The sequence below is a fragment of the Pseudophryne corroboree genome, chromosome 12 (assembly GCF_028390025.1).
Source record: "Pseudophryne corroboree isolate aPseCor3 chromosome 12, aPseCor3.hap2, whole genome shotgun sequence".
In the NCBI taxonomy this organism is placed as follows: domain Eukaryota; kingdom Metazoa; phylum Chordata; class Amphibia; order Anura; family Myobatrachidae; genus Pseudophryne; species Pseudophryne corroboree.
Genome location: NC_086455.1, coordinates 128159107 through 128175987, shown reverse-complemented (window position 1 = coordinate 128175987; position 16881 = coordinate 128159107). Strand labels below are relative to the sequence as shown.

Genomic DNA, 16881 nt, shown 5'->3' with positions numbered 1-16881 from the left:
ATATTCATTGTGACAAGCTGCTAGTGAGTTCAATGTTTGGCAATCAGGCGGTCTATGTAAATAAAGGCTAAATGGAAATAAAAAAAATTCCGCAATCTGTTTATTCGTTATTTAAAAGATGCTCATTGCCCTTTGTGGACAATACCTGTACAGCACACACTACTCTGACCACTCATGTCTGCACTCACTCTATCAACCTCTTCTGTCCGGTTTGTTTTCTAGTTACAATTTGTCTTTATAGGATGTCATAATGACTGTCGCTGCAGAGCATTGTAGGGCCTTATAAATAAGCTATGATAAAAAAAATAATATTGCTTTTAAAACTAAATAGACAACAATGTTGTTTCAACTATAATGATAATGTAATAGAAATTGCAAATTAAAAAATGCATCACATCTAGACAGCAGAACAGTGTATTATGAGAACAGCTATGTTTATAATGCTACAGGTTCCTTTATGATTAACCCCTGCAAGACCACATGACCAAGCTGAGTAGTCTACCCAAGTGAGTTTTAGGTTGCATTTTTGGGACATACCATATATTTCTATGCCTTAGAAATATATGGCAAGAATAGATGGTTTTGTTTTACATTATTTTATGCAATAAGTGATCTCCATAAACATCAGTGTTCTCCCCAGGATTTTTCTGGCCATCTACCTTGCAAGAAACCCCTTGCTCCCGGCAGCCCTCACCCGGCAGTGATATCTCTGGGGCCCCCTGGGATTATATATATGTCCTGATGACTATGATATGAAGCAATCGAAAAGCTGAAGTACCTGATGACTATGTGCCTTTTACTACCTGAGTGCCGCCGACAAACATTTGCTGTATTTGGACTCCTGGCCATGGGAGAACCATCGGAGGGCACCGGGGCAGTTAATGCTGTAACGGAGTGCTGCCTAATGGACTGAATATATCTAGGGTTACGGTGGATAGACCACGTACTATAGTTAGAATAAAATGGGGAAATACAACACAACGGCCGACTTTATCAACAGATAAAATTAGTCTGAAAATAAGTAGGTGAACACAAATAGGTTGAACTCGATGAACGGAGTCTTTTTTCAACCTCATAAACTATGTAACTATATATAACTATAACGGAACCACCTACAGCATGCTGCCCTATTTGCACAAGATGGCTCACATCCTTGCCAGGCACTAAATGGGGTATCTTCGGGGCCCGGGACAGGTGTCCCCGTTGACCCCTCCTGGCGACGGCCCTGCTCCCACCACCAATGCATGCCTCCCCTGTCTTCCAGCACCTTCACTCTTAAGGCCCATACACACAGGGCGATTTTGAGCTGAAAGCAGGCTCACTTTTTGTGTGTTGAGCTGCTTTCAGCTCAAAGCCGCCCAGTGTAATACTCGCTCCATCGCTGGCGGCTGCCGTTCATCTACTGGTATTACCAGTAGATGAACGGCGGGGTGAGCGGCTTTCCATAGCGTCCTGCTATGGAAAGCCGCTCACCCCCGCTGACATCGCTGGGCAGGTGGGAAAAGCGCTCAGTGTGTATGCACTTTAACTGCGCTATACACAACATGAGAACTCCATAGGATGCTGGCACATTGGTTAATTTTCATCTTTGGAAAACAACGCCCGGTAAATGGAATACACCATACAATTATCTGGCAGATCATCTGCTAGATCTGGCTGGTTGGAATGAAAGTCTGGAAATGGATGGGAGCAAATGACAATCGACCACTTGCTCCCAAACACTGGAAAATGGACAAATTGGTTAAATCACGACAGTTTATCCCAGCTTTACCCATTTGTGCTGATGGGAATTCCTGCTAGTTTCAATGATTTTTCCTGCATAGAGCAGCTGAATGAAAAACAAGACGTGCTTATCTTATCAGCATTTTCTTGAAAACATATTTTAAAGACAGGAGTAAACAGTTTCCACAGTAGCACAGATTACAAAAACTACACTGCTCAAAAAAATTAAAGGGAACACTTAAACAACACAATGTAACTCCAAGTCAATCACACTTCTGTGAAATCACACTTAGGAAGCAACACTGATTGACAATCAATTTCACACGCTGTTGTGCAAATGGAATAGACAACAGGTGGGAATTATAGGCAATTAGCAAGACACCCCCAATAAAGGAGTTGTTCTGCAGGTGGTGACCACAGACCACTTCTCAGCTCCTATACTTTCTGGCTGATGTTTTGGTCACTTTTGAAAGCTGGCGGTGCTTTCACTCTAGTGGTAGCATGAGACGGAGTCTACAACCCACACAAGTGGCTCAGGTAGTGCAGCTCATCCAGGATTGCACATCAATGCCAGCTGTGGCAAGAAGGTTTGCTGTGTCTGTCAGCGTAGTGTCCAGAGCATGGAGGCGCTACCAGCAGACAGGCCAGCACATCAGGAGACGTGGAGGAGGCCGTAGGAGGGCAACAACCCAGCAGCAGGACCGCTACCTCCGCCTTTGTGCAAGGAGGAACAGGAGGAGCACTGCCAGATCCCTGCAAAATGACCTCCAGCAAGCCACAAATGTGCATGTGTCTACTCAAACAATCAGAAACAGACTCCATGAGGGTGGTATGAGGGCCCGACGTCCACAGGTGGGGGTTATGCTTACAGCCCTACACCGTGCAGGATGTTTGGCATTTGCCAGAGAACACCAAGATTGGCAAATTCGCCACTGGCGCCCTGTGCTCTTCACAGATGAAAGCAGGTTTCCACTGAGCACATGTGACAGAGTCTGGAGACGCCAAGAAGAACGACCAGTTTTTATTAACAGGCAAAGGTATGGAAAAATTATTTATACAAAAACAAAAATCCCGACAAGTATTTCTTCATGTATATAGTTTATTTTTGCTAAATTACTTGCCAATGTAATTAAGCATAATGCAATGATCCAGGCTTATGTAGCCATGGTAAGTCAATGAAATGTCACTTAAAATCCAGTGTTCAGCTTCTCCAATTATAAAGTGCAAAGACAAATAAAAAGCCAACATAAAAAACAACCCTTAAAATGGGTACATGCTGGAGCATTGTCATAGTTATAAAAAAAAATTCATTGTGAGATATAAAGTATTTAAAAAAAGTGGAATTTATCATTCTATGGAAGCTTTCCCAAGGAACGGCAAGAAACGAACAACCGTCTGACAGCTTATTACACCTTATTTTTTTAGAAATAGCAGTTCCATGTCAAAGCTGACACAGGGCAAAGCAGGCCCATGCTATACTGTAACTGATAACAATTAGCTAATACATAGAGGGATAGTCAATTACCCCCGATGAGACATCGGGAGTAAAACTAAAAAACCCCAATGTTTCTTGAGGTTTTGCTTTCGGGCTATTTGATTTAAACGGCCGGTAAAAAGTGCATTTTCACCCGAAAACACACAGGTTCAGTGAAACCTGTGTGTTTACAGGTGAAATAAAACCGGGCCGTTATCAGGGATTTTGCTTTGCCTGCCGGAGACAAGTGAAACAAAATTCCTGAGAAGCCGCAGCACGCGCCGGCTTATCAGGGCTAATTAGATAGCCCCCAGCGATACGTTACACCCGACAGCATGTCCGGGTAATTGAATACCCCCCATAAACGTAAACTAGTAATGCAACAATGACTGCCATAATCAACTTTTGATTAAGTGGTATAAAATCTGTATTTCACGTGTGCTTAGATGTAGTACACGGCTGGCCGGATAGCCCTAGGAAGCATGACATGTATACACCAGTACAGGGAAGCAATAGATTTATCTATCGTATATGCTCCCAGGCTTGTATGGGGAGCAGCTGCTGCTGTGGCCCCAACCACCCCTCACACACTGCAGAAGCATATTGGTCTGATGATGTACTCAGTGCTGTCACTGTGGTCGGGAGGGGTGTACAGCAGTGTGCATACCCGCAGGTGACAGACACTAAGCGCTCACTGTGTGTGTATGTGACAGTGACATACAGCAGCCCAGGGTACTATGGAGGCAGGAGGAGCCAGGGACGGAAATGATCAGCGGCGGCTATAGGGCACTCACCGGGCTCACGGTTCTCGTCCTCAGGGGATGCGGACTCTGCGTCCCCGGTGGCGGTGGCACGGCTGTCTCAGGCCTCAGCGGGTCATACACAGACAGGCGGCCATCTTGCTTTCTCCGGGCCTCTGGCTGAGGCGGCTGCCATGGTGTCACCACGCACAGCTCTTCCGGGTCACATCGCCGCTGCTGCTGCTGACGGGGCTGACGCAACCCTGTAATACTAAGGTCAAGTGCAGCGCCACAGTACAGCGCTCCCACGTATGTTCCCACTACTGTATTACTGCCCTAATGTGCCATGCGTCCGTCCTGCGCTCTTCTTATAATCATTTATCAGCCTCTATATAGATCACATGTTATTATCTATATGGCAGGCCCAGAGGAGCGGAGTACATTGGGAACTGGCTGTGCGTGCAGTCTGTGCTCTTGGGTGTTCAGTTGTCATGGAAAGTGTATCTTTTTTTTATTTCTCCTACGTCCTAGTCGATACTGGGAATCCATTTAGTATCATGGGGTATAGACTGGTCCACTTGGAGCCATGGGCACTATAGAAGTTTGATAATGTGTGCTGGCTCCTCCCTCTAAGCCCCTCCTACCAGACTCAGTTTAGAAAATGTGCCAGACTGAGCCGGTCACGTCTCTGGAAGCTCCTCAAGAGTTTTCAGTATTTATTTTAAAAGTTTGTTATTTTCAGGAAGGACTGGATGGCACCAGCCTGCCTGCTTCGTGGGACTAAGGGGGGGGGGACGGCCCAACCTAAGGGCTAATGGTCCCGTTCCCTGCTGACAGGATGCTAGCTCCAGAGGGAACTTCGCAAGCCCCACCACGGCGAGCGTACATTCCCGCAGCACGCCGCCACCCCTAACATTATGGTGGCATCAGGGAAATTAAGTGCTAATCGCAAATGAGTATCTATTGGGTGTTAACCCACATCTGAAGTGAGAAAGAAAGAAGGTATTACACAACCAGTCACTTCTGCTTTTGATCGAATGGGCAATGAGAGAGTGTTTGTTTTTGTTGCCTAAAAATTCTGGTTGTGAAGAAAGTAAGTACACTTCTGCTTTCCTGGGTAGTATGTCCCTTGATACTATAGTACCCGGTATTCCCAGAGGGTCTCCCTTTCTGGCACTGACCAGGCCCAACGCTGCTTGGCTTCCAAGATCAGACAAGATCGGGCATGTCCAGCGTGGTATGACTGTAGATGTTTAGGCAAACATCTACTGGTGTATGGGAGTGCCCAATTGGATGAGAAAGTGCTTGAAAAATAATTTTCCAAGTTTTGATAGAATAGAATAGAAAAAGTGATAGACCTGATGATTCAGGATTGAAATATAGAATCAGTATAGCACTTCTGCTGTCCACTAGGAGGCCCCTGTTACCATAATGGGCATTGCAGATGACAATCCTTTAAATGTGGATGATTGAGTGTTTGAGTAAAAGAAAATGGACAAAGTTAAAGAAATAGGGAGTGAGATGTCCCTGGAACTACCCAAATTGTATGTTAAATTACTCGGAGGGGTTGGTCAAATCCACAAAGAAATTTCCCACAGAGAGAGGTACAAATATATACCTGGACCATAAAAGAGATTACATGTAAATGCTGACACTCTAGTGGATACTATAATTGTACGTTCCCACTTGTGTTTTCATTCATGTAATTTTATGTGTGAATTTGTAAGCCACATCCAGGAGAGGTGTCTGCTATCCCTACCACCTTGAATTGAATTTTCAATCTATGTATAAGTCCCTTTAATTCTTTCTGACTTGTGACATTCCTTCATTCAATTTATTTGAGACCAATATATCAAAGAATTTCAATTAACAAATTGTGAATTTAAATATGGGTTGCAAAATACATTACGATATTCAAAGATGGTTACCAAACGCTATCTCTTTAAGCATAGAGAAACATAAGAACCATAGTAAACATGAAAACACATGAAAAAACACACTGTTTATATGGGTATCCCGCTTTGCTGGGATCGCAGTTCTATGGCCCTCATTCCGAGTTGTTCGCTCGCTAGCTGCTTTTAGCAGAATTGCACACGTTAAGCCGCCGCCTACTGGGAGTGTATCTTAGCATAGCAGAATTGCTAACGAAAGATTAGCAGATTTGTGAATAGAAATTTCTTAGCGGTTTCTGAGTAGCTTGAGACTTACTCCTACATTGCGATCAGTTCAGTCAGTTTCGTTCCTGGTTTGACCTCACAAACACACCCAGCGTTCGCCCAGACACTCCCCCGTTTCTCCAGCCACTCCCGCGTTTTTCCCAGAAACGTCAGCATTTTTGCGCACACTCCCATAAAACGTCCAGTTTCCGCCCAGAAACACCCACTTCCTGTCAATCACACTACGATCACCAGAACGATGAAAAATCTTCGTTAGGCCGTGAGTAAAATACCAAACTTTTGTGCTAATTTACTTGGCGCAGACGCACTGCGAACATTGCGCATGCGCAGTTTGCAACTGATCGCTCCGTAGCGAAAAAAATAACAAGCGAACAACTCTGAATGACCCCCTATGTCCGTCCCGTACAGGGATTCATTTATATTGATATATTTTTCTCAAATTATAAAGATGGACAGACTGCAAAAAAGTAGTGTAGAGTTCTTGAGATAAATTGCAATTGTCTGGTTACCCTTGTAATTATTACAGAAACATGCTCTCCTTGCGCAGGGAAGAGTCTAATATTGTGGCTTTCATTGCACCAAGTTGTTATGCTCAAAATTAAGGGTCTGTTTACAAAATTCTTGACACCAAATTGATTAAACTCCCTGTATGGATTGAGTGCACAAAAGTCTATCTCTATACCTGTGTTCAGTATCCTGGGGAGTGTAATAGGTGCTGTTAATCAGAGAAATAGAAACAAAAAATCCCTGTCTGTGCAGCACGCACAGAGTGGGATGAGCAATTCCCCGCTGCCACTATGTAGCGTGGGTGGGAGCTGAGGATTGTATCCTTGTATGGAGAGCTGATGGAGACAGCAGGAGCGGTATTTCGTACCTGGCGTGTTAATGAAGCAGAGTCAGCTCCGTTACGGAGATCCCGGAAGTCGGGCGCCGGACCGGAAGTGACTCACTGTAAAATTTACACCTATGCAACATTGTATATTGATTGATAGAAAGTGTGCCCCAGAAAGACAACAAAACAGTCTTTTTTTTTTTTTTTTTTTCTCTTGCTTCTCTGCAAAAGAAAACCCCCCACAATAGTTTGTTCTGAACTATTGTCCGGGAGCACCACCAACCCAGTTCTACCGCAAAAAATCTAACTGGAACAGTTGGTAGCTAAATGTTGGTTACTATAGATGCCCTTCATGGTTCAAAAATTGTTTAACGTCGAATCACAATCCGGTCCAGTGCAGATTCCAAAACCCCAACCCTTTGCGGCATTTCATTATAGCCACAGAACTCTGGTGTGAAATTCCTCCTGACCAGAGCTAGTTTAATTACCCCAGAGCTATGGCCAGAAAGGTGTTAAGCTCTTCCTGGTCTGTGTCTTCTCAGAACTGGCCATTTGTTTACACAAGAACCATGGCCAGAGATTCAAAGACTATTAGAAGATAAGGCCATTCGCCCCTGAACGAGTGGCTGGGAAGCTCAGCATGAGCTGACACTCAATACGTTCTCTGGCTTTGGAAGGGTTAAAACAAACTCTCCAGAGGGAGGGGGGCTGAAGTGGCAGCCTGAGTTTTAAATAGGAGAAACACAGACTGGAAGTTGGCCATTATCAAAGAAGCGAGTCAGGAGAAGCATCCTAGCTCTGTAATGTCCCAATAATATCTGAAAAGGCTTTACTTCATCCCATCGTTCCACTCTGCATGTGTTAGGATCGGTGGGTTTTATCTCCCTCTTTTTATTTTTCTTGAAACTGTCTCATGTGACTGACTTTTTATCATTATATCTTGTAACTTTCTTTTCTGTATCATAAGCTTTGAAGTGTTTTACTTAAATAATCTAATTTTACCTCTAGCTTTCTGTTGTGTATCTAACCCAACTCTCTGAAAGAGGCGTTACCAAAATATTAATTAATTTCGGGTGCAGGCAAAATCCATAAGTTTGCCTTGGGTCATACCCTAAACGTTTGTACTTTGGCTGGTGGTAGTGACCGTGTTGAAATTAACGCACACGCTCAGGAATCCACTAACTGTGTCACGTGGCAGGGATTCACAGATTGGCATATCTGGGGAACCGCCGTGCCTAGGATCGTGACACCTGGGTCATAGACCTTATATCCCAGGGCTATAGGCTGCAGTTCCAGGATCTCCCACCTCACAGATTCTTCAAATCAGGCTTATAAGTTTCACAAGAGGCAAGAATAACCTTAAAAGATGCCATTCAAAAACTTTTACAGTCCTAGGTCTTTACAGTCCTAGGTCATTGTTCCAGTTCCACCTCATGTACAAAACAAGGGTTACTATTCCAACTTGTTTGTAGTACCGAAACCGGACAGTTCGGTAAGACCGATTCTGAACCTCAAGTCATTGAACCCATACTTAAAAGTGTTCAAGATGGAGTCTCTGAGAGTGATGATCTCAGGTCTGGAAGAGGGGGAATTCCTAGTGTCTCTGGATATCAAGGATGCGTACCTTCACATTCCGATCTGGCCATCTCACCAGGCTTATCTACAGTTTTCACTACCAGTTCCAGGTCCTGCCATTTGGTCTCTCCATGGCACCGAGGGTGTTCACCAAGGTGATGGCAGAGATGATGATACTACTCCGCAAATAAGGAGTGAACGTAATCCCTTACCTGGATGATCTTCTGATAAAGGCTGCGTCCAGGGAGCAGTTGTTCTAGAACATTGGTCTCACAACCAGATTACTCCTGGATCATGGGTGGATTCTGAACCTACCAAAATCTCACCTAGAACCAATGCAGAAGCTTCATTTCCTGGGAATGATACTGGACACCGAGTCTCAGAGATTGTTCCTTCCCTTGGAAAAGGCAATGGTAATCCAGTCGATGGTTCGGGCAGTCTAGAAGCCGACCCGAATCTCAGTACATCTGTGCATCCGCCTCCTGGGGAAAATGGTGGCTCCTTATGAAGCAATTCAGTACGGAAGGTTTCATGCGAGGACCTTCCAGCTGGATCTGTTGGACAAATGGTCTGCGTCGCATCTTCACATGCATCAGAGGATTTGTCTGTCGCCAAAAGCCAGGATCTCCCTCCTGTGGTGGCTACAAACTTCTCACCTAGTGGAGGGTTGAAGGTTCGGGATTCAGAATTGGATTCTTCTAACCACAGATGCAAGCCTCAGAGGTTGGGGTGCAGTCACCCAGGGGGTGCAGTTTCAGGGAAGATGGTCAAGTCAGGAAGTCGTTCTTCCAATAAACATCCTGGGACTCAGGCTTTCTACAACGCCCTTCTGCAGGCCTTATCTCTTCTTCAAAATCGGGCCATTCAAGTTCATGTCGGACAATGTGACAGCGGTGAGTTACATAAACCGACAGGGCGGAAGAGCCGCAATGTCAGGTGTCATGAATTCTCCTCTGGGCGGAAAAACACGCTGTGGTGTTGTCGGCGATCTTCATTCCGGGAGTAGACAACTGGGAAGCCGATTTCCTCAGCAGACAAGACCTGCACCCAGGGGAATGGGGCCTCCACCCGGAGGTGTTCCAGTGGCTGACGCGTCGGTGGGGTTATCCACAAATAGACATGATGGCCTCTCGACTCAACAAAAAGCTCAAGCAGTATTGTTCCAGGTCAAGAGACCCACAAGCTGTAGCGGTCAACGTCCTGACAACTCCGTGGGTCTTCCGGCTGGTGTACTTGTTTCCTCCTATTCCTCTGATCCCAAGAATTCTCAAAAGAATTTAAAGGGAAAGAGTTCAAGCAATTCTCATTGCTACGAACTGTCCGCGAAGGGCCTGGTATGCAGATCTTCTCAAGATGCTAATCGAAGATCCGTGGCCTCTGCCTCTTCGAGAGGATCTTCTGTAACAGGGCCCATTCGTTCATCAATACGTACAATGGCAACGTTTGATGGCATGGAAGTTGAACGGCTGATTCTAGCCAGGAGAGGGATTCCGGACTATGATCCAAGCCAGGAAGGGGGTAACGTCAAAACATTACCATCGTATCTGGAAGAAATATGTCTCTTGGTGTGAGAGCTGACAGTATTCTATGGTGGAATGTCATATGGGATGTTTCCTGCTTTTTCTGCAGTTGAGAGTTGATGTGGGCCTAGAGAAGGCGGAACATTTTGTTGTTTAAGAGATACATCGATGATGTATTTATCCTATGGTCAGGCGGCATTTCAGCCTTTGAAAGTATGATGGGGGTAATCAACACCAATGGATTCACCCATTAAGTTTACTTATGCATGTAGTACAATCAAGGCGAATTTCCTAGATGTGCACATTACAGTGGTAGATGGCAACTTAGAAACATGCACTCTGTGGGCCCCTGAGGACCGAGTTTGAGAACCCCTGGTCTAGATGGATAGTGAGGCTAGGGACTATTAAACCAGCTGGCTTGAATGATAAGATTAATTGGAATTCTCTGAATGTTCTATCTGTTGTACACATTAATATATATTTGTATATACTGTAGTTTATTATGATGTTCTTACTGTGATTTTGTATGTGTTTTTATATTTTTCTGTTTATTTTTTCCGTTTCATGCCTGCTGATGCTCTCAGGGTGATCTGGGACCGCTGGAGCTGGTGTCAGGGAAGGTGACAGAGCTGGAATGCATCGTCACCCGAGTGGAACGCATACATGCGATCACCAGGGCAACGCTGTGAGCTTCCGCCGGATGTATGTCACGATGTGAGACTTCCGGGTGGCGGGTCCCGGAGCCCGGCTGCGTCTGGCGGCATGACTGAGGGGATTTAAGCGGGGTAAGTTTGACATTACACTTGTTGCTGATAATTTTTGCTGAGTGTGGTCCTGAAGACGGGGTTTATACCCCAAAAGTACTTCACCAGAATACACATTTTGCTTCACTGCTGACTCTGAGTGCCTATCTCTTTGGGGAGTTATACATTATCCGGATTGTTGCACCAGAGCACGTTGGAATATTGAACAGAGTGCCGGCTTATTGTGAGGATATATATATATATATATATATATATATATATATATATATATATATATATATATATATATATATATACTTTATTTCTAAGGAGCCACAAATGGTGCGCAGCATCATACATAAGGCAACAGTTGCATGGCTCCCAACATGACCCTTTCCAGGAGTGACAAAATGCTCTGTTCCTGGACTTCCCTCTTAATTTTATTTCCTGTGCTGAAACACCTTTCTTAGCAATTTACCTGTTCAAAACAGGTAATGGCAATTGTAAATTAAGAGGGAAGTCCAGGAACAGAGCATTTTGTCCTTCTTGGAAAGGGTCAAGATGAGAGGTATGCAGTAGGACAGTACAGGATAAATATTACAGTAACCAAAACATAAAGAGAGCACAAGTAAAGGCCCATACACACCGTGAGATTCAGGCTATGCCCGATTCTCACTATGTGACGGGGTCTAGGTCGGCATCGCAAGCACATAATGAGTGTGCTTGTGATACTGACTATGGGGGTAATTCCAAGTTGATCGCAGCAGGATTTTTGTTAGCAGTTTGGCAAAACCATGTGCACTGCAGGGGAGGCAGATATAACATGTGCAGAAAGAGTTATATTTGGGTGGCTTATTTTATTTCTGTGCAGGGTAAATACTGGCTGCTTTATTTTTACACTGCAAATTACATTGCAGATTGAACACACCACACCCAAATCTATCTCTCTCTGCACATGTTATATCTGCCTCCCCTGCAGTGCACATGGTTTTGCCCAACTGCTAACAAAAATCCTGCTGCGATCAACTTGGAATTACCCCCAATGTGCGATTTTGGCTAAGTGTCAATTTTGACTATCTCTTCTATAGAGATAGTCAAAATTGACTTGCCTGCACAGTCTATCTAGTCCTGCGATGCCGACCGCGCAGGATCGCAAGGTGACTTTCACCTTGCGATCTGCACTAACTTTTCTTATTATTTTGACTATATAGTCAAAATCATAAGAAAATATCTCACTGTGTGTATACACCATAACAATTAGCACCACAATATTCAGTACACAATACAGCTGGGAAGCAAGGTGAGCGAGGGAGTATTTGGCAAACAGAACCTGTCTCCAATAGTGACGAAACGAGCAGCAGGAAGAGACTTTCAGCTCCTTGTGAGGGAATTCTGGGCTTAATATGTATATAATATAAATAGGCTTGCTATGTTATCCCTTTAAACAGTGACACTCGTGATTCCACAGGTGCTGTGGCTGATTAAAACCAGGTGAAATGCTGGGTACACACTGATAGATATATCTGCAGATCCATTGATCTGCAGATATATCTATCTATAGGCAGATCGGGCAGTGTGTTGTGCATACACACTGCCTGATCCGTCGTGACTGACGTCATGAACTGGGCGGGCATTTACATGCACCCACCCAGTTAAGCCATCATTCACCGCTGGCTACTGCAATAAGTGTACTTGCGGTCGGCTGTCCACCTCTACACAGAGAACGATGTGTAGATATACTTGTCATCGTGTGTGCTGTAGAGCCGACGTGATATGTGATCGTTATATTGCAGGCCTGTTGGCCAGTGTGTACTATCAGATATATTGGCCAGTGTACGAGTACCTTTATACCCCTTTCACATCGCACAAATAACCCGGTATCGACACGGCATATTGCCGTGTCGAACCGGGTCAGTGAGCGATGTGAAAGGTCCGTTGCTGATTTTAGCGGGTCGCCTGACCCGGTAATTCAACCCGGTAAAAAAAGAAGGGTTTTACCCGGGTTGATTACCGGGTCAGGAGCGGTGTGAATGGGAGCCGTGTCGATGCGACACGGCTCCCATTCACAGCATAGGCAGAGGCGGCGCAGGAGATGAGCTCATCTCCCGGCGCCGCCTCCACCCCCGCCCCTGCTGCTGCTGCGCCGCAAAGCTGGTCGGAAAGCCAGCAACGGAGCGCAAATGCCGGATCCCACCCAGTAAGGACACGTTTCTCTTACCGGGTAGGATCCGGCATTTGCGATCTAAATGCAGCATTAGTCAGCCAGCCAGCCACTAAACCTGTGTAATTCATAAGTGTCCTAGTTTAAAAGGCTAGTATGGTAAGTTATAGTTTGAGGGAGAAAAGTCTGTGGCGGCGGGAATCTGGCTGCGGTAGTTCACCGCTAGTCGGGATTTCGACATTGTGACGTCCAGGATCCCGGCTAGCTGTATTGTATCCACATCCCATACAGTTTATCACACCAAGGAAAGATGCAGCAGCTTTTGATGGGGCAGAGATGGGTACATTGCATCATTAGGTGTATGGAAGAGGGTGGAGTCAAACTGACGTGAATAAAATAATCCGATTGCAGTCCATCGGGGGGGGGGGGGGTTAGGGACTCAGACCACCCACACACACACACACACACACACACACAGCGTGTGCCACTGATGTCATAGTATTTGCTAAACAACTCCAAATCTTGTGTTACTTTTTAAATAGTCCATATGGCTACTCATGAAAAACTGTAAGTGTGCGCCTTTTCCCATTCACTTCAATGGGTTGGGTACGGGTTATCAGCAGCCGGGATCCCGGCGATCAGCATCCCAACGCCGGGCGTGCTGTGCTCGCATGCTGCGGGTTCGGTGGCTAGCTGCACTCGCCACAGGTTCTGTTCCCACACTATGGATGCCGTGGACACCCAAGAGTGGGAATAGTCCCTGCTAGTTGGCATGCCGACTGTCTGAAATAGGGGGGTGCGGGATGTAGGTGCCGGTAATGTCTCCTGACCCTGGTCACATACAGTGCATCAGGAAAGTATTCACAGCGCTTCATTTTTTCCACATTTGGTTATGTTACAGCCTTATTCCAAAATTGAATAAATTCATTTTTCCCTCAAAATTCTACACACAATACCCCATAATGACAATGTAAAAAAAAACAACAACACGTTTTTTGTAATTTTTGCAAATTCATACAAAAAAATAAGAAATCACATGTACATAAGTATTCACAGCCTTTGCCATGAAGCTCATCTCTGCAGCAATCCCACCAATCAGGCCTGATGGAGCTTGAGAGGTGCTGCAAAGAGGAATGGGCGAAACTGCCCAAAGATAGGTGTGCCAAGCTTGTGGCATCATATTCAAAAAGACTTGAGGCTGTAATTGATGCCAAAGGTGCTTCAACAAACTTTTTTCACGTTGCCTTTATGGGGTATTGTGTGTAGAATTTTGAGGGGGAAAAAATAATTTATTCCAGTTTGGAATAAGGCTGTAACATAACAAAATGTGGAAAAAGTGAAGAGCCTTGAATACTTTGGATGCACTGTAACTACATCTCATTTCAATGCGCTGATTGATTTCTAACAGGGTTAAAAGTACATCTGTGGCAACGCAGCAGTGCTTGAATATGCTAAAAGCTTTCTAACTAAACGAGCATCTGAGTCCAGTGAAAATATTGATCATTTTCAAAACTGACCAAATTGATCTTTAATAGATTCACCAGAGGAATTGGTGATTTCCATAACTTTGTTATATCTGGCAATTTAGTTTTGTTGTTTTGTAAAACTAATATTTAAAAGTCAATTTCTGTAATAGATGCAAAGATCAGGAAAAAAATTTTTTTTTATCATCTCTTTAATGTGACCTTTAATGTATAAGTCCTTTAACTTTTAATATATGAGACTTTTAACTGATGCTGAAACTTACATCCCAAAGGTGAAATTCTAGATTGGAGATGAGGAAGAGGACATAGCTACAGTACCAGAAATAATGCTCCAGAGAAATATCTGCAAATGTTCAGCTACTATATCTGAGAAGATGAAAATGTAGAGTTGTATGATATCAGCAAGACATCTGCAACAACCAAAATGATGAAGATTGGAGATGTTTGATATGAGTATGGAAGAAGAACGAGACATCTACAAGATTGACAATGAGGAAGGCATCACCACCAAGAAAATGTCTCACAGTGAGATAAGAAGACCTCCTGGCTTCACGTTTATAAAAGTAGCCGAGCCAGAGATAACTGCTGAAACTTATAACACAATCATCAGATTCCACAATAGTGATGAAGAGGAAGACATCTCTGATGCTGAGACTTACATCCCAAAGGTCAAATTCTATGTTTGTGATGGAGCACTGGACGTCACCAACAAGAAAATGTCTCCTGGTGCAATAAAAAGACCTCCCAGGCCTCACACCAATATAAGAGAGGAGCCAGAGATAAGTATTTGGGTTGAAGCACTGGGCGTCACCACCGAGGATGTCACCAATGCGTACATCACCACTAAAAAAAAACCTAAAAACAATTTTTGGACATGGATTCAATCAAAGCTGGCCAAAAAATCAAAGAAGTATGATAATGAGGAAGGCGTCCCTACCTAGAAAAAGCCCCCAAGAAAATGTTTTTCAAATGTATTTGAGTTAAAATGGGCAAAAGATCAAAGAAGTCCATCTAAGCTGATTATAGTAAAAAAGACAAACTCTCCATCTTGCAGATGTTAGTTACAACTATGAACAACTTAAATATAAGATAATAAAATACCAGGGACGTGCAGTCAGGGGAGGCAGTGCCTCCCCTGTCTTCAATGATTAAAATAATATAAAGAACTTGTGAGTACTAACGCTGACAGCCAGCAAACACTTGTTAACTATTTCCTGCCTTGCTCAATCCACATACAGTACTGCTGCAATTCCATGCAGTCTGTAGCAATACTACATCACAGACTGTTTATATTCAATGGGAGCTTGATCTGAATTGCTCTGGTGATCAGCTTATGGGAGACCTTGGGGTAGATGTATTATACCCGCACATATCGTGTTGGTATAGCAATTCCTGCTTCGCCTCTTTACTGAGGCGAAGCAGAAAGAGGTAGCGACAACATGTATGAACATCTTGGCTGCCGCAGACCCCCAAGCACTAGGATGATGCGCTGTGTCTCACCCCAGTCGGCTCACTGGACATGCATGAGATCTCGCTATTATCACGAGATCTCACATGCAGCCCAGAGGTGGCAGCCACCACTGCCAGGGACAGAGCTGTCCCTGCTGTGGTGATGGGGTAACGACACCTGCAGCTGTCAAAATCAATTGCTGCAGGTATCGGAATAGTCAGTGCCACTGACCATTTATACGTTGCCCTGCATATTGGCGTGCTATCTTGTAGATAGCAGTGCTGATAATGAGCGCCACTGTCATTTACCACACTTTCCCACAGTCCAGTTTGATCCCAGGGGCATTGTTTGTACAAGTCACACACTAGGGACACTATAAGAGCTACTTCTGTATGGTGTAACGTGAATAAGGGGTACTTATGTGTGGTGTAACGCGAACTGGGCAGGCGCCAAATTACTGCCTTGCCCAGGGTGATGGAAATACTAGTTTCGGCCCTGCTGCGGAGCTGTCACTACAGCAGCGGCAGCCCCAGAGCCAGCGGGACCCGGCGCTACTGAGGTGGAGCTGTCACTACAGCAGTGGCAGCTGTAGTGACAGCCCCGGAGCCAGCGGGACCCGGCGCTACTGAGGTGGAGCTGTCACTACAGCAGTGGCAGCTGTAGTGACAGCCCCGGAGCCATCAGGACCCAGCGCTACTGAGGTGGAGCCCCAGAGATGGAGAGCGTGCAGCGGCGACCTCTACCTCCTCCTCATCTGCCCTCCTATCCAGCAGCATCACTGCCGGTGATTCACCGGCACCTACACTCTCCCTTGACCTGGGGCCCAGGACCGCCCAGGTCAGAAAGGTGTGTGTGTGTGTGTGGGCAGTTGGACTGGGTGGGAAGGGACTGGGCAGCTCACCCCCAGAACAGGTCAGAAAGGTGTGTGTGTGTGTGGGCAGTTGGACTGGGTGGGAAGGGACTGGGCAGCTCACCCCCAGAACACTATATATATATATATATA

At 45.1% G+C, this 16881-nt stretch overlaps 1 protein-coding gene, 1 long non-coding RNA gene and 1 pseudogene across 2 annotated transcripts in view; 1 reads left to right on the top strand and 2 right to left on the bottom strand.

The window, feature by feature from the left end:
* SLC39A9 (solute carrier family 39 member 9) overlaps positions 1–4078 on the bottom strand; it is a 65801-nt gene extending 61723 nt beyond the window's left edge. Inside the window, exon 1 of the mRNA XM_063948012.1 lies at positions 3991–4078. The gene's annotated coding sequence lies outside the window, so the exon portion shown is untranslated. The remainder of the gene's footprint in view (positions 1–3990) is intronic.
* A 66-nt stretch (positions 4079–4144) lies between these two features.
* On the top strand, positions 4145–15594 carry LOC134980960 (uncharacterized). Its single transcript, XR_010190493.1, has 3 exons — positions 4145–4245; positions 10625–10825; positions 14701–15594. It is a non-coding gene; the product is annotated as an uncharacterized LOC134980960 (long non-coding RNA).
* Positions 5069–5187, bottom strand: LOC134981712 (5S ribosomal RNA; annotated as a pseudogene).
* Positions 15595–16881: the final 1287 nt, after the last annotated feature.